Genomic DNA, 22,685 nt, shown 5'->3' with positions numbered 1-22,685 from the left:
GCATTCATTAACCTCTTAACTTAAGGGGTCTCATGTAAGTTGAATAACATCGTCTGGACGGAGCAAGAATGAAATATACAAGAGAGCCAAAGTTTGCTAGTAAATGCGCTGGTATTTCCCAAAATTAGATTCTTCTACATAAATGCACATAACTGCTGGTATTCGTAATGCTTATGTGTTTGAAGTGAACAAAATACAGGCATGTACTGGGATGGCTGCTTTGGTGTCTGCTGATTTTGTGTTCGTCTTTGAGTACTGGGCAGTCTTTTTTTCAGTTCTTAGTTTCTAAAACCATTTAAAGACTTTAGTCAAAAATCTGAGAAGGATGTCTCGAGATACCAGACTTAGGTAGTACGTGCATGGTAATTTTCAGGCCAAATGGCTCAGAAACAAGCGTGGCAGTGGCAAAGAAAGGTGATACGAAAAATGAAAAGGGTAACACGTACACCAACACCGGAAAGAAGCAGATGAAAACAAAACATCTTCCCTTCGTGAACTGTAAAAATACATCACCAGACTGAAGAGATCGAAACCTGACCTGCCAGAGACACGTTTCCTTGGTACCAAGATGATCAAGGGTGGCATTCTCGAACTTATTTTTGTTATGCTAGGGGAGAACTTTTGACATGGAAAGATTCTATAATCTCTTTTCCTTGTAACTTATAGACTAAAACACACATAACATAAGATAATTTTCCTCTCATGTCCAAGGTTTGTTTTTGTGGGAAACATGGTATGGCTCTGCCCTTTGCTTTCCAAGAAATTCCAGTTACGACAAGGACTCGAACGTAAAAATGTTCGAAAAATCTCATTCCAAACCTGACGAGTCTTTCCAGTGGCCAGTATGAACGTGCGGTGTTGCCCTGAAGAAAAGAGATAATTCATCGTCCGAATTTTAAAGGTTAACCCATTCACTGTTAGCGTCTGCTGGTGGCAAGAATAAGATTAGCCATATAACTGAAAAAATTAACCCTTTCCCCTTGATAACTTTTTTTCCCTACCTTCGCGCTATGTTATTCAGCTTCGGAAAGTTTTCAAAGCGGAAGAGTTACTGTAAACATAGCCATTACACACTCAGCACGGTGACCTATTTGTTGTTTTAATTAGACTACCATTGAATTGTTTGGTTCAACTTAAGCTGGATCTCCTGTAGTGAATGGATTAATGACGTCTGTATCTAACCCATTCAGTTCAAAAAGTCCATTCTTGAGCTAAATAAAATCGTCTTCGGTTACCAAGAATAAGCAATAAAATATTCGTACGTAACCAGATTTCTAAGTTGAGTAAAATATCTTCCGTCAGCATGAGGAAAATAAATAAAAAGTTGTTTTGATGAATAATACACTCCCTCGCCAATCGAATGCTTTCCTAAGCTAATTATAGTCCGGTGGTAGCATGAGATGAACTAATCAAGATGTCATATTATGGGGAAAGTTAGCTTCAGTCCAGTGATTGTTTAGTTCTTGTCAGTTCCAGGCGATTTCATTCGAATGAGAAATGCCTCTGGTACTTCAGGGGTAAATGGAGGCTACACCTGACGTCTCCAGGTGGAAAAATCTCTCTTTAATGGCAAAAAATTATGATAAGGAAGCAAGAATATAATGAACAATATCACCGAAGTGAAAGGGTTACGCTGAATGAAGTCATCAAGTGATAGCATGAAATAATAAGGACATCATATTACCAGCGGTGTTAATGGCAAACGTACAGTAGTCTTAATTTATCTTCCTCCTGGTACCATCAAAGGATTTTATTCACCCCAGGATGGAGCGAATTGCAGGAGTAAGAGATAGCCTTCATTAACCCTTTTCATTCGATAGGCCTTTGCTAAGTTGAATAAAGCCGCGCGCTTGCAGTGGTAGCAGGAATAGAAAACAAAGTACAGTACGTTCTCAGACTGAATGGTTTAACCTCAAAGTAGTCCAGTGACAGCAAGAACAAAAATAACCTCAAAGTACTGAACGGGCTGGCGGGAAAAAAAAAAAAAAAATCAGCTTTCTCCACCTGTACCAAATAACATCGTCTTTGAGATATGGACATTCGTCGTTTTGCAAGAATGAGCAGAGAGGAAGACTGTTTTTCGTTGTGCTAGAAACAGCAAATAATTCTCCCCATGACTGTTTTCATCATTGGCCGAAAAATATTGGTCTTTTCCATTTTGTGACGATGATGGAAATATTGACTGCTTTAGTCATGCTGGCGCCAGAATAAAATATTATAGCTGTCCAGACCATAAGAGAGTGAACGGTGACGGCGGAACACCCCCAGGATTCCTTGACTCACTCATGGCCTGGTACAATCGCCTTGTAAAGGAAAATTCTAGAGTTGCCCCGACCATGACTGGGTTAACTGCAACGTTATTAGCATTCCCAGGATGCTATGGCCTACCCTCCTCAAAATAGAATGGTCTGCCATTAGCTGAGATAAACACTAAAACTGTCCGGACTCTGAGAGGGTAAATATCGTAAAAGTTCTCATCGCTGATCAAGAAATGGCTGAGTCGTTGAACAGTGCTATTCCGATTCACCGGGAATGGAGAGAGAGAGAGAGAGAGAGAGAGAGAGTAAAAAAAAAAAAAAAGACGGACAGACACAATTTTCATAATACATCGTTCGGAATGTGGTCGAAAACAGCGTTTAAAATATAGACAGATTCCACACGAGAACCAACGAAGCACAGGAGAGAGGGGAGTGGGGAGGAGGAGAAGGAGGGGAGGGGAGAGGGGAGGAGGAGGAGGAGAAGGAGGAGAAGGGAGAAGGGAAAGAGGGGGCAGGGGAGAGGGGAATAGGAGAGGGAAGCGGAGGATGAGAAAGAAGGAAGTGACGGAAGAGGAGAGGGAAGGTGTAGGGAGAAAAGAGCGAGGGGGAGGGGAAAGAGAGGGGAAAGAAGGAGGAAGAGAGGGCAAAGAGGGGGAAGAAGAGAGGGAAAAAGAGGAAAGAGGGGGAAGGTAGAGAAGGAAGAGAAAATAGAAGAGGAGGGGAGGAGGAGGAGGAGGGAAAAAAGGAAAAATGGGAGAGGGGAAGAGATGAGGGAAAAAGAGAAATGAGGGGGAGAAAGAGCGAGAAGAGGAGAGATAAGGAAAAGGAGAGAAGGAAGAGGAGAGGAAAGAGGGAGAAAAGGGGGGAAGAGGAAAGAGAGGATAGAGGAGGGAGAGAAAAGAGGGAAAAGAGAAGTGAGAGGAGATGAAAGAGGGAGGGGAGGAAAGGAAAGAAAAGGGAAGATGAGGAGACAGGAGAAGGAGAAAGATAGGAAGTAAGAGAGGAGAAAGGGGAGAGAGAAAAGCAGAGAGGAGGAGGGGGAAGTTGAGCGGGAGGAAGATAGAGAAGAGGAGAGAAAAGGAGAGGCAAGAGGGGGAATGGAAGGAAGAAGGGAAAGAGGGGGAAAAGAAAAGGGAGGAGGAGAGGGGAAGAGAGAGGGAGGATAAAGTTAAATCCGGGGAAAAAGACGAGGGGGATAATGCATTAGAGGAAGGGAAGAGGAGGGAGGAGGAGGAGGGAAGAGGAAAAGGGTGGAGGAGGTATAAAAAGAGGAAAGAGGAGAGGGGAAGAGAAAGGTGAGGAGGGGAGATGAGGAGAGGAGAGGAGAGGAGTGGGGGTGAGAGTCTGATATTGGACAGAACGAAAAGATATGAGAGTTGTCCTTGTTTCAGATTCTTTGATGTGTTCTGTTGGGTATCTTCAACCCTCTGGCAGCAGTCGTTTCTTCTTCTTCTTCTTTGTGAATTCACCAGGATATATATATATTAATTCTGGTGGCTTACGTGTGTGTGTGTGTGTGTGTGTGTGTGTGTGTGTGGTGCAGCCGAAACATGAAAAAGGATTTCATGGTAGGATGGCTGGAACTGGGTCCCAGATGGCTCAGTTTCAATTTCACGTCAACTGATATATTCTGAGAAGGTGTTTTACCCCCTTATATTTAACTGTTCCAACTGGTGTTACAATACAGGCACGTAGAAGAGGCAGTAGGGCATTTCCGTGAAGTGTTTTATATGTCTTTGAGAGAGAGAGAGAGAGAGAGAGAGAGAGAGAGAGAGAGAGAGAGAGAAAGAAAAGGGGAGAGGCGTACATCCACACTCATATGTCAATTACGTCATTGATATTACGAACAGACAATTTTATTCAGCAGAAAAATAATGGTGGTAGCTGTGGTGGTGATGGTGGTGGTGACAGTAGCTGTTCAGAAGCGGCTTTCATTCGGACAAGTGTTTGCTCTCCTATCGGGCCGTAAACCACTTGCTCCAAAGTGAAGCGTGGTTTGAGACGGTACAAATGTGGACAAGTGCTGAGCAGGCATCGAGGCTTTTGCCGATGAAAAGAGGTGAGGGAAACAGAAGAGAGAGGGGGGGAGAGAGCAGCGATAAATACAAGTATGGAGTAAAATACAGGAGATTAGCTAAGAAGGCAGAGGAGAGATTATAAAAAGTACAGAAGGAGGAAGGAAAAGAAGAGAGAATAAAGAGAAATACCGTAGAAGATAAGGAAGAAGGAGTAGGTGAGGAAAGAAGGAAAGAGAGGATATCAAAAGGTGAAGATGAGGAAAGAGGAAAATGGAGACAGACAGACAGACAGACAGACAGAGGGAGTCTCTGAACCTTAGTCCATCCATCCATCATCTAATCCTACATTGTCCCATGAGGAGCGTAGGAGCCCGGGGCTAGGCAGTTGGTCCCGACATTTAAGATGAGAGTGACCAGCCTCACTCATCCCTGAGTGGCATTACATGAGCAATCAACCCCAACCATCCCTTAGATATAAACCTTCACCGGCTCAATCCGATTGGAGTACAATAATTACCCACTAAACCACCAGGCGCCAAATTTCGTTATATGCTTACCACCCAGTGTAGTAAATGGTTTCCTGGTGTACAGGAAACCATTTGGCTTGTCACTCAGTGTAGAGTCACCCACAGGTAGAAGGAAGAGGAAAGAATGAAGGAAAAAAAAAAGGCAGAAGGTGGGAGTGTAAAGTTACCCATAGGCAGAAGGACGAGGAAAGAATGAAGGAAAGGAAGATAGAAGAGGATGGAAGGAAAGAAGAATGGAGGAGAGGAAAGGGCAGACACCCGACAGCAGCACTACATCGAGTGAGTGGATGGTGAGAACCTTAGTAAGGATGGTAAAAGAGGAAGACGGAAAACAGAAGAGAGGGAAACAAGGAGAGGGAAGAGAGAGAATAGGGAAAAGTGGAATACAGATAAGAAAGAATAAGACAGAAACGAGGAGAGAGATGAATAGAATTTACAGGTGAGGGAAAGAATGACTATGGATGAGAAGAGGACAGGGAAGAGAAAAAACAAAAGAGAATAAGTTGGGAAGAAAGAACAGTAAAGAAAATGAGCAAGAGAAGAAAGAGGAAGAGGGAGGAAGGAGAGGAAGGACAGACGAGAAGGAAAAGGGGGTACATGAAGAGGAGAGAAAAGAGAATAATTGAGTTTAGCAAGGAGCAAAAGGAGATGTTATGTGGACAGGAGGCAGAGAAGGAAGAAAAGCATAGGACAGAAGGAAGAGCGGTGAGGAGGAGGAACAGGGTGGTAGAGAGCTGACGAAGGCATGAAGTACTGACGAAAAGGAAGAAATTTAGCGTAATGAGAAAACCAAACAAGGTAAAAAGAAAATGAAAATTAAGAGAAAACAGGAAAGGGAAAAGAGAGAAAAAGAAGACGGAAAGTGTTAGTGAAGGCAAATTAATACACGTACAAAAGAAAGAGAGTTGAGAGAGAGAGAGAGAGAGAGAGAGAGACAGAGACAGAGACAGAGACAGAGACAGAGAGACAGACAGAGGGAGGAAGTTGAGAATGCCCTAATTAGAGTTTATTTAGCCTGGCCTCTGACACAATCTCGCCTGGGATTGGTCTTTTGGTCGGGGGTGACAGCAGAGGCAGGCAGGGAGGGAGGTAGGAAGGGAAGGAGGAAGGTAGGTAGGCAGGCAGAGAGGGAATGAGGGAGACAGAGACTTAGGGAGGAAGGAGCGCAGGAGTAAAGGCAAACAGGAAGGCATGGAACAAGGCAAGGACCAAAGGATGAAGGGAAGAAGGGATGGATGGAGGCAGGAAAAGATTGAAAAAGGCAGGTGGACAGGAAGGAAGGGAGGGAAGGAGGGAGACTTGCAGACAGGGAGGACGGATGGAAAGGGGCAAGCAGAGATTGATGGGGACAGGAAGCAGGGTGGAAGGGAAGGAGGGAGGTACGCAAAGAAAGAGGAAGAGAACCATGAAATAGCTGGGCAGGTAGGTAGGGAGTGAGGCAGAAAGGAAGAGAGGTAAGCAGTGAGGCAGGGAGAGATGGAGTCAGGTAGGGAGGAAGGAGGGCAGGAAGAGATGGAAACAGGCAGGGAGGGTTGTAGTAAAGTAGGGAAAAAGGCAGACAAAGCTGGGGGGGGGGTGGCAGGTAAACACACGCACACACACACGCACACACACACACACACACACACACACACACACACACACACACACACACACACACACACACACACACACACACACACACACACACACAGAATAACATGATAGGAAAGCCAGTAAAGTGAAGGAAATGTATGGTGTGAGAGAAAGGAAAGAGTAAGAGCAGAGCAAGGTCAGGAGAGTAGTAGCAGGACAGAAGGAATACTGGGAATATTGAAAGTGAAAGGAAGTCCGTTAGTAATACGTGAACAGTCATTAACCTTTTTACTACGATGCTATGGCTTTTTTATGTTTTATTTCTTTATATTTGGCATTAACGGCCCTATGATTAAATTGCCGAGAAAAGGCAGACCCTAGATTTTGACAGTTATTTCTAAAACCCATTACGAAGATAAAACTTATTATCGCTAACTGCTCTGTGTAGTGTGGGACGCAGGCTACTCAGATACAGTATACTAATCAGTGGCATTCCTTAAGTGTCCATCAGAATTTAGGCGCCATCCATCTCCGTCACCATTTAAGCTTTAAACATTCGGACGTCAGTGTAACTGGCCACCTCACGTCACCCGAACACGGATCAGCAAATAGGCTTGCTTTTGGGGCGAGGTTCAGTTTTCTCTCTATCTATCTATTGCCAGACGCCTCAATCCCGTTTGGGGTGGCCATAAACAAATCGCCTCCAAGTCGCCCTGTCACCCGCCATTTCACTCCCCTGCTCCCAACTCACACCCCCCTCTCTCATATACCTCTCCACCCCATCTCTCCATCTCATTCTCGGCCTCCCCCTCCCTCTTTCCCCCTCCACCTCACTCACATACACTCTCTTCGTCAGTCTTTCACCCTCCATCCTCTCCACATGGCCAAACCACCTCAGTGTGTTTCTCATAACGCTTCCTATCACATCCACATCAACACCACAACGCTTCTTTATATCCTCATTCGTCAGCCTGTCTCTCCTCGTGACTCCACAGGCTCCTCTTAAATAACTCATTTCCACTGCTCTCACTCTTGACTTGTGTCCTTCCAACAACGTCCAAGCTTCACTTCCGTACGTTAGAGTTGGTATCACAATACTATCATGTAGTAACCTTTTCACTTCCATGCTCACTTCCCTGTTTCTTATCACTGCTTTCAAAGAACCAGCAACCTTTCTTCCCTGCTGTACCCTTTCAAGCACTTCACCCTCCAAACCTCCATCCTTACTCATCACACTACCCAAGTACTTAAACGTACTCACATTTTCCAATTCCTCACCATCCAACCTCGCTGTACATTCACTGACTTCACCTCTCTCAAAGACCATCACTTTACTCTTCCCTACATTCACCTTTAGATTCCGTTTCTTACACACTCTCTCAAACTCATCCACCAAGCCTTGCAGCTCCCCTTCGTCTTCACTCAACAACACAGTATCATCTGCAAACAACAGTACAGGGAGTTTCCAAACACTATCCTCTCTCACCAGGGCCAGTCCAACATCCACTACCCTACCTTGTACCTCTTTTATTACCCCATCCATGTACAGATTGAACAACCATGGAGACATGACACATCCCTGTTTCAACCTAACTTTCAAAGAGAAAAATTCACTTAGTTCACCACCCACACGCACTGCAGCCTTCGCACCATCGTACATACTCTTCACAGCATTCAACAACTTCCCATCTACTCCATATATTCTTAACACTTTCCACAATCCTAGTCTATCCACCCTGTCATATGCTTTCTCCAAATCCATGAAAGCCGCATACAACTTCTTTCCCTTCTCTAGAAACTTTTCCACTAAAGATCTAAGAATGAATATCTGATCTACACAACCTCTTCCCTTCCTAAAGCCTCCCTGTTCTTCTCCAACTAATTTCTCTGTTCTTTCTCTAACTCTGTCAATAAGTATCCTACCATACACTTTCCTATTATACTAAGAAGACAAATGCCCCTATGATTACCACACACTTCTTTTTCCCCTTTTCCTTTGTACAAGGGAATAATTATACCTGACTTCCAATCCTCCGGGACTCTACCTTCCTCCCAGGCCAATCTGCACATCTTCCACATCCATTCTACTACTATCTCTCCCCCATGCTTCAGCATTTCACCACACACTCCATCAATTCCTGGGGCTTTCCTGATTTAACTTTCTTCATTGCTTCCACAACTTCTATCCTACTGATTTCTTCCTGTCTTCTCACCTCCCTCCTTCTCCCAGCCATTCCCCAGCCACTTATACTCGCATTACTTCCATCCTCCACGTTCAACAATTCCTTAAAGTGTTCTCTCCATCTGCTCACTTTTTCTCCCTTTTCCACTAGTAATCTACCATTTTTATCTTTCACTCCCCTGCTAACTTCACTTCCAAAATACTCTTTTCACCTCTTTCCAGAACATTTTCTGGAAAGTTTTGCCAAACTAAAATAAATGGACTGTACTAGTACTAGTGTCACAGCAAAGATTACTGAAGAATACTAGCAAAGGTTACTGAAGAAAACTAGTCTGTTCACTTCATCATTCTGAAGGTGTTAATGGAGACTATTTCAGAGCCCATAACTACGAGGGATCTCTCCAAAGACGAAACAAAATCACAAGGCTGTAGCAAAATTAAACACGAAAACATTACCTTACTGAAAAAGTTAAAGTTAATTTGAAAAGAATGAAAAGGCAGGACCATGTATTAGTACTATATATAGATAGATAGATATACTTGTATTATAAAGTTTGTTAGCTGAGTGAAATCGTTTGACAGTGGCAAGAAATATTTTTAAAGCGAAGTCTTTGGACTGAGGGAGTTAAGAGAAAAACAAGTCTTCGAAAATGTTCATAGAAGAAGTTACATCGAGATTACTTTTTTTTAATGAATAAAGTTTTAGTGTAGTTATAAATGAGTAAGATGAAGGACACTACAGTTACAAGACGGAGCACTCAGAAAGTGCAACACCGCCGTCATTCCCATGGTCTAAGGGACTAACATTTGAATTTGGCTGGTGACCTTGGCGTTCAACCAGTTGTTGTCAAAGGCGAATAATTCATCCTTGTCTGACCCTCATTTATACCACCAAGTTTGCTCAAAGTCGTATCAGTGCTATTTGAGATGAGTGTCCTCTGACCTTTACCCTTGCCTGATTCGATTTGGACCAGCCAAGGCTAATCCAGATAGAATAAAAACTGAGATATGGAGTCGAACATTTGACCTTGCCTTGTGATCTTAACCTTTGACTGACTTTCCTCAGCGTTGAACTACATTATCTCTTACCCTCAGCCCTTCCACCAAGTTTGGTTTAAGTCGCATCAAAACTGCTTAAGTTGATCTTGCCTGCGACCTTAACATTTGACATCTTGTTCCCAGAAGTATTAGGTCAACTCTTAGGCTGGAAATGCCCTCAGCCATTCCATCAGGTTTGGCCCGAATCGGATAAAACCTCTGGAGTATTTTATTCACACACACACACACACACACACACACACACACACACACATGCCAACCAAAACATTCCCCCGCTCTGGCTGTGGCGAACACTGGTAAAATAAGGAAGGAAAGGATACGAAAGCGTAATTGTTGGAAATGACAAATTACCGAGTGAGGTGTGTATTGAAACACTGACTAAATGCCTTACAGCAGAAATTGAAAAGACAGAAAAAACAATGGAATGGAAAACATCTAAAACAAAGATGCTTCCCAAGAAAACAAAACCAACAGTTGCAGACCTAAGACCAATTGCTCTAACTAATGTCTCATATAAAATGTTCATGACATTAACAGGAGAAGAGGTTGAAAATTATCTGGAAGAGAACAAAGAAATAAGAGACACACAGGCTGGTTTCACTAAAGGAGGAAAAATCGAAGATAACCTTTTCATACCACAATACTGTTAGAGGAAAGTTTTCAAAGATAAGAACCACTGATTGTAACCTCCATAGATTTGGGTAAGGCCTATGACCCGATAAAAGGGGATAAACTGATTGACACATTAATAGAATACAAAGCACACCCTAACTTAATAGATACTGTATCAGACATATATAAAGATGATAAAACAAATATCAGCTTGGAAAATATAGACAGAGAAATACAAATACCGGTAAGCAGTGGAATCAGACAGGGCCGCATTGGATGAACAACACTTTTCAAATTAATGACATACCAAATAATAAAAGAATTGGAAGAGAGAGGAACAAGTTTTAAGAATGATACGTGTAACATCAATATCCTATTTTTTGCAGATGATGGCCTACAGTTATCAAAATCAATAGAAGAGGCAGCTAACAACATTAAAATACTTACAGAAATAAGCAACAAATTTGTCCTAGAAATTAATAAAGACAAAAGTAGTATCATCATATACAATCTGAAAAAACAACCAATCAGCATAGAAGGAATAAAGGTGATAGATAATATTAAACATCTAGGAATAACGCTAACAAACAAGAGAAATATTTTTAAAATGCAGAGAAGAATTATGATTGAGAAAGCACAAAAAATGGCAAATGTAACCTATTCAGTAATTGCAAAAAGCTGCCACAAAGTACTGATTGGTAAGACTTACTGGAAAAGCCTAGCAGTACCCTCTATTTTGTGTGGAACTAATGTCATGATGATAACAGAGACAGAAATAAAGAAACTACAGCGGATTGAAAATGGAGTGTACAGGAAAATACTAGGGGCGGCAAAATATGCTCCCAGCTGCGCTTCAGGGGGAGAAATAGGAGCCTCTTCTATGCAGGCCAAAATCATAAAGGGAAAACTGATGTATCTAAAAGGCATCGAAGAAGGAAAAATCAACTACTGAAAGATATAGCAAGAGATATGAGGATTAAAGAAGACACTCAATGGATGAAAGTGATAAAGAGTTATCTGGAAAAAATAAACCTAAGATATATGGACTTAGTAAAAATTTAAAAAGATGCCCTGAAGAAAAACTGAAAGCATGGGACACATCTGAATGGGAAAAACAAGTAAAAAGCAAAACAACTTTAGTAATATATGAGAAATGGAAAAAATCAGTTAAAGAAGACCTCATATATGACAATAAACCAGCATCTGTTATTTTATATAAAGCAAGAACCAATACCCTACCCTTAAATGATAGGAAAAGACACATAAGTGAGAGCACATCTTGTAATAAATGTGTAGCAGAAAATGAAGATCTGAGACATTTCATCCTGGAATGTCCAAAATATTTAGAATTCAGAGTAACAGCAAGAGAATTGCAAAAGCCTTATGATGAAAATGAAAATGATGTAGTTGGAATTTTTTTTTTGAAAGGAGTAGAATGGAAGAAAAAAAAGAACTATTACATAAATTCTGGAAAAAATGAGAAAGGATATTAAAGGAACTCACTAACCTACAAGAAGAAGAGGAAAGAAATACAACAAAACAATAAACGATGAGGAAATCAAAACATATAGGAAGTATCTAGAAGTTTTTTTTCTTTTTCTTTTAGGAGGTACTGATGAAAAGGTGATACCTTCGCAAATTTCATCCATCCATCCATCCATTCATAGGGGATGAAGGTGTACGAAAGTGCATTCTTAAAGTGAAGGACGATGTACGAATGTGTATTTTATTTTTACCTGGTATTATGAAGAATATAAGCCAACAATTATTAACATGAGATGGAAGAAAGTGTCCGAAATGGTGTTAGTAAGAGAGAAAGACGTACCGACACGAAAGTGTATTTGTAGGGATGAAAATGCAAGAAAGTTTATTTTTAAATTAGGGGTGTTTACAGAAGTGTATAATTTATAAGGAATGAAGGTGTATGAAAGTGTATTTATAAGGGATAAGGGTGTGCGAAAGCATTTATAAGTGATGACGGTGTACGCAAATAACAGAAGGGATATGGGTGCGTGAAAGTGTTGATACGGGATGAGGGTGTATGAATGTGACGGTGTATGAATGTGTGTGAGGAGGACTAAAGAGCATTAATAAGGGGTCAAAATGTTCGAAAGCGTAGAGTGAAAATAGTGTGTGAAAATATCCACAGCAGCAGACTGTATAGAATGTAGCTGAAAAAGGAAGAAAAGTGTATGAATGAGACGTGCGTGACAATTTTTCGAGGTGGAGAGAGTGAAAGCAGTGGTCAGGAGAGGAGGAGTGGAGGAAAGCCCGGGGCGGTGGTGCTGTGAAAGGTGGGGTGATGGCCAATGTTGGGAGGAAGACTGCTGCCTCGAGTGGGGAGTGGGGAGTGAGGGAGTGAAAGTGAAGTGGGACTGGGGGAATGGGGACCAGGGAACGTGGGAGTGGGGAATATGGGAGTGAGGGAGTGGAGAATGTGGGAGTGAGGGAGTGAGGAATGGAGGAGTGAGGGAGTGAGGATTGCGGGAGTGGGAGTGAGGAATGGGGAAGTGAGGGAGTGGTGGATAAGGGAGTGAGGGAGTGAGGAAGTGATCAATTTGGGAATGAGGGAGTCTGGAAAGAGTGAGGGAGTGGTGAATGTGGGAGTATGAGAGTGGGGAATGGGGGGATGAGGGACTGTGGAAGGAGTGATGGAGTGGTGAATGTGGGAGTATGAAAATGGGGAATAGGGGGGTGAGGGAGTGTGGAAGGAGTGAGGGAATGGTGAATGTGGGAGCAAGGGAGTGGGGAATGTGGGAGTGAGGGAATCGGGATTAAAAGAAAAGTAAGTGAGGAAATGGGCAGAGAGGAAGTAGGGTATGTGGGAGAGGGGAGTAAGAGAGTGAGGGAATGGGGAGGGCGGAGAAATGGGGGTGCTGAGATGGGGAGGAGAGTAGTAGATCGGTGAAACGTTCGAAAGGAGAAGGGGCAAGGGAGGTAGTGGGCTCGGGGGAGAGGGAGGGGAATAGGGACGATGAGATGAGTAAGAGCGGCGAGGGCAGAGAGGATTTGGGTGGATATGGGTAAGGGAGGTAGTGAGTGGAGGAGAGGAAAGCAGAAAGTGAAAGACATGGGGAGAAGAAAGGTAGGAGGGTAGTGGGGTGTGAGGGGTAAGATGGGAAGGGAAGTGGTGGGTTGGAGGAAATATGGAAGTAGTAAATAAGGGAAGGGGAAGGAGAAAAGGGTGAGAGACTGGAGTCGGAGAGGTAAAGGAGAAAGATAGTGATGAACTGGGGTGAGGAAGGAAAGAGAAGGTTGTAAATGAACGAGGGGGAGAGAGAGAGAGAGAGAGAGAGAGAGAGAGAGAGAGAGAGAGAGGGGGGGATAGGATGAGGAGGAGAAGTAGAGGAGGAGAAAGTAAGGGGGTGGCGAGAAAAATGAGGAAGGAGGGGAGTGGGACGTGATGAGTCGATGGGTTGGGAAAGAGAAGAGGGGAGAGGAATTAAGGTGGAGACAATGGAAAAGGTTCAATGTTAAAGTAACTGAGGAATTTCCTTATCACGCATATCATAACTGAAGCAAACGGAGAGATCGATCAATTGGCTGAATAATTAATGAAATGCACTAAAAGTCAACCTTTTTCATTACCTAAACCCCCCTTTCACTAAAGTAGCCTCCCTTCTCCACAACTGTTCTCTCCCCTCTCTTCCTAAAAACAAGAAATGAAAAACGCGATTCCTTCAAAACGGTCACCAGTAATTTTTTCAATAAGACGTTGACATCCTATTTCGTTCTGAGCATCATCAAACGATTATATTAAGTTTACTCAGTATAGGAAAGATCTCTTGGACTAAACGGGTATAAAGCAGTCGCATTCAGTAGGCTGACCTTCGTATTCTGCAACCAAACTCTTTCTTCGCCATCTGTTCTCTTTCCTCCCCAGTTTGCTTTTGTCCATCTACACTATAGTTCCCGCTCTTTCCAGTCTGTCCCCCTCCCCACTGTCCTCACACCCCTCCCCTTCGCTTCCCAGGAAAGTATGCTGAATCTGTCTCCTTCCCTCTGTCTACCCTCTTCCATCTCTCCCCTCACCTCCCTCTGTATATCATAAATAATCACTACCCCTCTCCCCGCCTGCCCTCCCCCTTCCCTCCAAGTGGCACCGCGACCAAGTAAGACAAAATATTAAGTCTCGCGACTGTTCATCCCATGTTCTCCTCCGCCTCTTACTAACTTTTCTTGACTTCCTTGTGTACACTACGCAGTCATACTCTCATACACATAAAAATTAGGTAGCGCTCTAGACAGTACACTTTTTTATCATCATTATCATTGTAATGCTGTGTTTTTAAGGCGACTTCTCGTCGTAAAAACACGAGCACTGGAACGGGGTCCTTTTACTAGACCGGATGTAATGCACTAACAAAGGAACAGGGCATAAAAAGAGACAGTACACTGTATCACATCTATTGCTTAAGTTCTACTCATTACAGTGTACATACAACAATATTTGGCACATAATAGAACAGAGATACAATATTACACTCGTTTACATAGCCTGATCCAATATATATTAATACGTGGCACAGGGCAGTCGTGGATATGCTTTACTGTTACTTAGATGAGATATCACTTCACTGTGGTTGTCAGTTTGGATTAATTATCGTGGCACTGGTGGATAATAATAAATGGGGGAGTCTCACTTTGGTTCACTGTGATCGGGAGTCTGTGGCGGAGATATTACTATAATAGAGGTAGGGTGCGGATGGCGACATTCGACACTGTCACCAAGTCGCGGGGGAACACTTCACTTGCCTTTCGGCTCACTCACGCACCTACCTCTAGTTCCACAGAAAACTCCCCATTTCCTTCCTATAGAGGGGGACTGAACTGTTTAACGCTTGCACACGAATTTCTATGATACCACTGTTTAATATATCTTTTATACGACACTGCCACTGTGCATTGGATCACTGTCACTGTATTCGGGGTCACTGTCACTGTCACTGTTTTACCCTTGTTTCTTGGGTGGTTAAGTCACTGGTACTTACTGTCAGGGAGGCTCCCTTGTTTGGGGCCTCGACCTGAGGGGCGGCTCCTTCCTAGGGCCGCGCTGGCGGGGTGCAGGGAGGCCCTGTGGTCTGGGGGCCTCGACCTGATCGGGGGCCATCGGGGCTAGGGCCAAATAGCCAGAGGATTCGGGCCTGCTTCCTCTGCTTCCGGGGAGTGAGGGAGCCTGGGTCTCCGTCATCGTGGACTGCGGTGGAAAGGCCTGGGCGTCCTGGGACTGCGGGTGCTCAGGGGGAGAGGCGCCATCAGGGCTGGGCTGCAGCAGCGTCTCCTGTAGGGCTCCGACAGGGCTAAGGAACGCCCGGGTGTGGGCGGTAAGTCCGCTATCGGGCCTTGCCACCACTCTAACGCCTCCTCTTGGCCAAGAAGCCTGGATGGCGACGAAGGGCTCCCCGAAGGGAAAGAGGCTAAAGGGAGACTCACGCTCTTCGTGGTTCCCTGAGTGTGTTCATAGGGCTGAGTTGGGGCTCTACTTCCCCTAGTGTGGACTTTGGCTGGAGCCGTGAACTTGCCCGGCGTGCGAGGGACACCTATAGGGTGATCGAGGTCGCCCTTTCGCCGAGGCAAGAGGCCATTGACGTGGTGTTCCTCCCGCAGTAGGAGACAAGCCGGAGTGAGGGGCTCAAGAGCCGCACTCTCTCCAATACGGACAGATCCTACCGTCAGGGAATTCTCCACCCTGGTACGTGCCCCAGCCAGAGCTGAGTGTCTGCCCGTATGGGAAACGACTAACGGAGAAACGGGATCACCCGTCTGCTCCGGCGAGAGGCCGGCCCCGAGTCGCCGCTTCCGTAATTGGGTAGCGCTACACGTACGGTAGCAGGGTCTCTCTACCCTGGACCGCATTCTGGCCGTAGCCAAAGTACAACTGGAGAGGGATGCACACACGCAACTCTCTCTCCTCAGCGTGTTAAGGCCGGAGCCTGGGGTCACCTTCCCCTTTACACACTCTGTCAGGCCGTAGCCTGTGTCTATTTCTCTCTTATGGCCGTAGCCTTGGGCCTCTTCCTGTCCTTGGGCCTCTTCCTGCCCTAGAGGGTGTAACAAGACCGTCAAGACGGTGTTACCTGGGACTGACCTCTTTTCAGTCCCACCCCTGGTCTGACGGTCACTACCCCACCCGCACAGTAGTTCAGTTTGCCTGAACGCCTGGGGTTGGGGCACTTGCGGGGAATAGGGGCTCAGGGTCGGGATGCCCCGATGACCCTCTTGCCCGGGATCACTAACCTCACCGGTGTGTCCTCCCGGGGTGGTGGTGGGGTGGCGGCTCGGTGGTGGTGTGGGGGGTGGTGAGGTGGGAGGTCCTGCGGCGGGCACGGCGGGCATTTTACCACCTTCCGCGTTGTCGAAGTCACGGCCCCGTGACTGGAGGTGGTAGGTGGTGGAGGTGGAAGTCTGGTAGGCCGGGGTGAGGTGTTGGGTGAGGCTGACCCAGTGGGTGGTGAAGGTGTTAGCCTCCTGATGGGGACTGAGAGTGAGCCGGAGGGAGGATGGATGGTTGGTCCGGCGTAGGAGTCGGAGAAGGTGGTGGGTCCCTCGGATTCTGACAGGTGGGCGGTCATGGCGGCGCCATAGCACTCTCTCAATTTTTGTTTCCGGTTGTAAGGTGTTGGTGGCGGGCGTAGCGGGCGGTGATTGAGAGTGACGGGTTGGAGGAGGTGGGGTGGTTGGTGAAGGATGAGAATCGGAGGAAGGTGGTGGTGGGTCAGGCAAGGGTGACGTGGGGGAAGGGGTTTGTGGGTATGGTGAGGTTAAGGGTGGGGTGGGGGGAGTGAGCGAGGAAAGAGAGGGTGTGTAGGTGGGAAAAATGAGTGGCGGGGATGTGGTGGTGGTGGGTGGTGTGGGGTGGTAGATGGGAGGGAGTAGACAGGAGGAGGCAGTTTTGGGAAGTGGGTTTGGGAAAGATGGGGTAAGGGTTCTAGGAGGCCTGCGAAGGGGGAGGCAGGCTTTGTGTTGGGGAGGAATTGGAAGGGGGGAGGCGGTAGTAGTGGAGAAAGTGGTGTGTGAGGTGGGAGGGTTAGGAATAGTAGTAGGAATAGGAGAGGGCAAAATAGAAGAGATAGTGGGAGGAGAGGAAATGGAAAGATCACGTTTTCCCCTGTCATCGACTGGGGTAGATGTGAGGTGGCCCCCGTCATTACGGTGAGATGCGGGGGCAGTAGGGGGGCGCCTTCTGTGACTTCCTTGTTTCACTTTTCTTCTTTGAGGCTTAGGGCGATCGGCGTATGGTGGGGAGGCTTGTGGGTGCTCTTGGTTTGTTTTGCTGCCCCGGGCAGCTTTTAGCTGCTCACGAATGTCGTGGATTGGGCACTCAGGGCAGCAAGGAGTAAATTCCCAAGGATTTACAGGGATGAGATCCGTGGGGAAGTGGTTGATGATGCCGATGCGTTTGGGGGAGGAGTGGACGGTTAGAAGGCGCCTTATTAAGTTGATTTGTTTATCCAGGTCTCCCGTCGGTTCATGTATTATGAAGTGGTTTTTAATGAAATCGGGGAGGATCCTGAGGAGTTTGTGGAATATGAGTTGTTCCCGGGTTTTTGCGTCTGTGCCCGGGTACGCAGCGGTGACGAGCCGCCTAGCCTGGATGAAGGTGTCATCGAGGATTCCGTCGTATGTGAGGGCGTCTAGTTCCGACAAGGCTACAACTGTGCCCAGAGATGGTGTCGTCGCCTGTTTCACAATTTGTTTGAATTGATCCCATTTTAGTCTCGGGACGATTTTGGGAGTGACACTAGTGATTATTTTACCCAGGTTAGGTAGTGTGACAGCGATCTTTTCTCTGTCTGAGTCGAACCCTATGTCCAGGAGGGGTTTGACCATGTCCAAATATACGTCTATGTCGCACTGGTCTGGGTTGAACCTCGGCAATTGGATGTGTGGTTTGGCTGCCATTGTAAGTTCCCTGTTGTGTTCCTCCGTGCGTTACTCGGATCTAGAACCACCGCTTGCCACCAGTGTAATGCTGTGTTTTTAAGGCGACTTCTCGTCGTAAAAACACGAGCACTGGAATGGGGTCCTTTTACTAGACCGGATGTAATGCACTAACAAAGGAACAGGGCATAAAAAGAGACAGTACAGTGTATCACATCTATTGCTTAAGTTCTACTCATTACAGTGTACATACAACAATATTTGGCACATAATAGAACAGAGATACAATATTACACTCGTTTACATAGCCTGATCCAATATACATATATTAATATGTGGTACAGGGCAGTCGTGGATATGCTTTACTGTTACTTAGATGAGATATCACTTCACTGTGGTTGTCAGTTTGGATTAATTATCGTGGCACTGGTGGATAATAATAAATGGGGGAGTCTCACTTTGGTTCACTGTGATCGGGAGTCTGTGGCGGAGATATTACTATAATAGAGGTAGGGTGCGGATGGCGACATTCGACACTGTCACCAAGTCACGGGGGAACACTTCACTTGCCTTTTGTCTCACTCACGCACCTACTTCTAGTTCCACAGAAAACTCCCCGTTTCCTTCCTATAGAGGGGGACTGAACTGTTTAACGCTTGCACACGAATTTCTATGATACCACTGTTTAATATATCTTTTATACGACACTGCCACTGTGCATTGGATCACTGTCACTGTATTCGGGGTCACTGTCACTGTCACTGTTTTACCCTTGTTTCTTGGGTGGTTAAGTCACTGGTACTTACTGTCAGGGAGGCTCCCTTGTTTGGGGCCTCGACCTGAGGGGCGGCTCCTTCCTAGGGCCGCGCTGGTGGGGTGCAGGGAGGCCCTGTGGTCTGGGGGCCTCGACCTGATCGGGGGCCATCGGGGCTAGGGCCGAACAGCCAGAGGATTCGGGCCTGCTTCCTCTGCTTCTGGGGAGTGAGGGAGCCTGGGTCTCCGTCGTCGTGGACTGCGGTGGAAAGGCCTGGGCGTCCTGGGACTGCGGGTGCTCAGGGGGAGAGGCGCCGTCAGGGCTGGGCTGCAGCAGCGTCTCCTGTAGGGCTCCGACAGGGCTAAGGAACGCCCGGGTGTGGGCGGTAAGTCCGCTATCGGGCCTTGCCACCACTCTAACGCCTCCTCTTGGCCAAGAAGCCTGGATGGCGACGAAGGGCTCCCCGAAGGGAAAGAGGCTAAAGGGAGACTCACGCTCTTCGTGATTCCCTGAGTGTGTTCATAGGGCTGAGTTGGGGCTCTACTTCCCCTAGTGTAGACTTTGGCTGGAGCCGTGAACTTGCCCGGCGTGCGAGGGACACCTATAGGGTGATCGAGGTCACCCTTTCGCCGAGGCAAGAGGCCGTTGACGTGGTGTTCCTCCCGCAGTAGGAGACAAGCCGGAGTGAGGGGCTCAAGAGCCGCACTCTCTCCAATACGGACAGATCCTATCGTCAGGGAATTCTCCACCCTGGTACGTGCCCCAGCCAGAGCTGAGTGTCTGCCCGTAAGGGAAACGACTAACGGAGAAACGGGATCACCCGTCTGCTCCGGCGAGAGGCCGGCCCCGAGTCGCCGCTTCCGTAATTGGGTAGCGCTACACGTACGGTAGCAGGGTCTCTCTACCCTGGACCACATTCTGGCCATAGCCAAAGTACAACTGGAGAGGGATGCACACAGGCAACTCTCTCTCCTCAGCGTGTTAAGGCCGGAGCCTGGGGTCACCTTCCCCTTTACACACTCTGTCAGGCCGTAGCCTGTGTCTATTTCTCTCTTATGGCCGTAGCCTTGGGCCTCTTCCTGTCCTTGGGCCTCTTCCTGCCCTAGAGGGTGTAACAAGACCGTCAAGACGGTGTTACCTGGGACTGACCTCTTTTCAGTCCCACCCCTGGTCTGACGGTCACTACCCCGCCCGCACAGTAGTTCAGTTTGCCTGAACGCCTGGGGTTGGGGCACTTGCGGGGAATAGGGGCTCAGGGTCGGGATGCCCCGATGACCCTCTTGCCCGGGATCACTAACCTCACCGGTGTGTCCTCCCGGGATGGTGGTGGGGTGGCGGCTCGGTGGTGGTGTGGGGGGTGGTGAGGTGGGAGGTCCTGCGGCGGGCACGGCGGGCATTTTAATCATCATCTTCATTATCATCATCATCATCATCATCATCATCATCATCATCTTAACTTTACCAAATTACCCCACCTATGGATAGGGAAACGGAAAGCACGAAAGTGGGAGAACTGTCAACAGCATTTCCGGTGAAGTAAACCAGACACTCAGTCACGGTATTCGTATACTATTCAAGCATTAGAAATCCAAGCCCTTATACACAGGCCTTAACGTGTGTGTGTGGGTGGGTGGGTGGGTGGGTGGGTGGGTGTATGTGTGGGTGTGGGTGTGTGGGGGGGGAAAAGGTGAGTGTGTGTGTGGGTGGGTGGGTGGGTGGGTGTGTGTGTGTGCATTTTTCTTAACAGATGGGCTTTACATTGCCTAACAGAAAGAATTAATCAGCACAATTGCATTAAGTACTAAGCACCCAACACCATACAGCACATACAGTACAGTAATGTCGAGCTGTGCGGCATTTAAACAGAGACAGCAACCCAGCATCTCAAGTGTTGGTCCTGTAGGCCACCCCTAACCCAACCTAAACTGCTTTTCCATCCATTCTGCAATTGAAAAAAACAAAAAAAATCCGGGTTCAGTTCACGGGTCTGTTAAAAGTATTACAGGAAATTTGTTTCCCTCTTGTTCCTGTTCACCAGCAGCACAGTTGCAAACCTGAATTCCATTAGCGGTATGGAGTCGTAGGCAAGGAGGAAAAAATGATTCACTGCTTTAATCACCCTTCTCTAGCTGACAGACATTAATTTTAGTTATCTTCTTTCATTCTTTCTTTCATTCATCCCCTCTTTGTTTCTTTCTTTCTTTCTTCTTATTCTTATGCTTATTCTTCTTCATCCCTCTCCTCTTGTGCAACGCACAAGCTATCCTCTTCCCCCTTTTCTCACCCATTGCTTCCTCCCCTCCCCCCTCTCTCCTTTCTCCCAGTCCACCTCCTCCCTCCCTCCCTCCTCACCCAACCTAAATCTCAAACACAGGTCCTCTCTCTCTCTCTCTCTCTCTCTCTCTCTCTCTCTCTCTCTCTCTCTCTCTCTCTCTCTTGTAAACCTCGTCACCACGAGGACATATTTCTCTCCCTTTGTACTTCTTCTCCCAACCCCAACTAACCCTCCCTCCCCACTGCATTTGTACTTACACTTTTCCCACTCTTACCTAACCTCCCCCCCCCCCTCTCTTCCTTTGTACCCCACCTCATCCCATTTAAACTTCCTGTCTCCATCTCTTCATCTTCAACCCACGTCCACTCCCTTTTTTTGTACTTCTTCCCCTCACAACTTACCCCTCTCTCTTATTTTGCACCCCCTCATCCCATTCTCACTCCTACCGTTGTCTTCAAGAACTACATACTCCTCTATTGTCTATTTCCTCCCTGCCCCTCTTCGCCAGCAGTTCAACTAGGGATCTGGAAATAAATTCGACTGTTGAGAATCGTGTTTCAGTGGAAGGGTGGTACTTGGCAAAAACTGCTCTTTTGCCTTAATACCTTCAATTCGATGACGTCATTTTTACTGTATCCCCAAATTTGGAGCGATTTTTCAAACTGAAAGAGATAGGTATAGTTTTAATTAACCATTTCACTTCCATATGGCTCTCCTCTGATCTGAATACAGTAAATTCGTCCTGTGGCAGCAAAATACAGTATATACACAGTTTCTTCCAGTACATTCAGAGAGAACACGGAAGCTGCATACCCAGTCCTGCGATATACATACCGATTTGAACGAGTTCCTAAATAATACTACCACGTCATAAAAGACGTGCGTGACCGCTTAGGCAAAATGAGATATCTTAGTGAGAAGGGGTGATATTATAGGATACATTCAGTAAGTCGTCGTCGTCGTCGTTGTTGTTGTCGTCGTCGTCGTCGTCGTCATAGTAGTAGCGGTAGTTTTTTTTTTTTTTTTTTTTTTTTTAGCTGATGGAAGCCTATTCTACAACATGCACTAAGATATTAAAGCCACATAATGATGCCCTCCTTCCCATGTTTTGTATCCTTTGTAAGTTTTGGAGGCAGATTATCCCCCTAAGTAATTAATGGTGTTTTTTTTTTTTTTTTTTTTTTTTATAGTGGAAGACATTATCAAGGAAGCAGACGAACTGAAATTCATGTGCTCACTTTCCCTTATTTCCGATCTTTCTATTTTGGGGAAGGGGACTGACCCCCAAGAATCATTTGGGGGGGGGCACGCTTTCCAAATATCGCATTACGGATAAGAGTCCATTATACAACATATAATGAAATGTAAAAGCCATGTCTGCCTTCCTCTCACAGTTTCTGAGAATTTTTTTAGTCTGGTGAGGGGAACAGAACCCTGCCCCTCCCCCAAAAAAAATCATGATTGGAAAGTTGTATAATTATAGTGACAGACCGGAGTAACCAAACAAACTCACGTGAGACGTTTCATTCACATCCATCAAGTAG

General features: G+C 46.2%; 1 protein-coding gene across 1 annotated transcript in view; it reads left to right on the top strand.

Moving 5' to 3' along the window:
- Positions 1–22,685, top strand: part of LOC145396553 (teneurin-m-like) — a 1,418,848-nt gene that overhangs the window by 178,701 nt on the left and 1,217,462 nt on the right. The gene's annotated exons all lie outside the window — the stretch shown is intronic.

The sequence above is a fragment of the Coenobita brevimanus genome, chromosome 38, assembly GCF_032717465.1.
Source record: "Coenobita brevimanus isolate Jiangsu-jjx chromosome 38, ASM3271746v2, whole genome shotgun sequence".
NCBI classification, from domain to species: Eukaryota; Metazoa; Arthropoda; class Malacostraca; order Decapoda; family Coenobitidae; genus Coenobita; species Coenobita brevimanus.
Note: the sequence above shows the minus strand (reverse complement) of the source record. Positions and strands in the feature narration are given on the sequence as shown.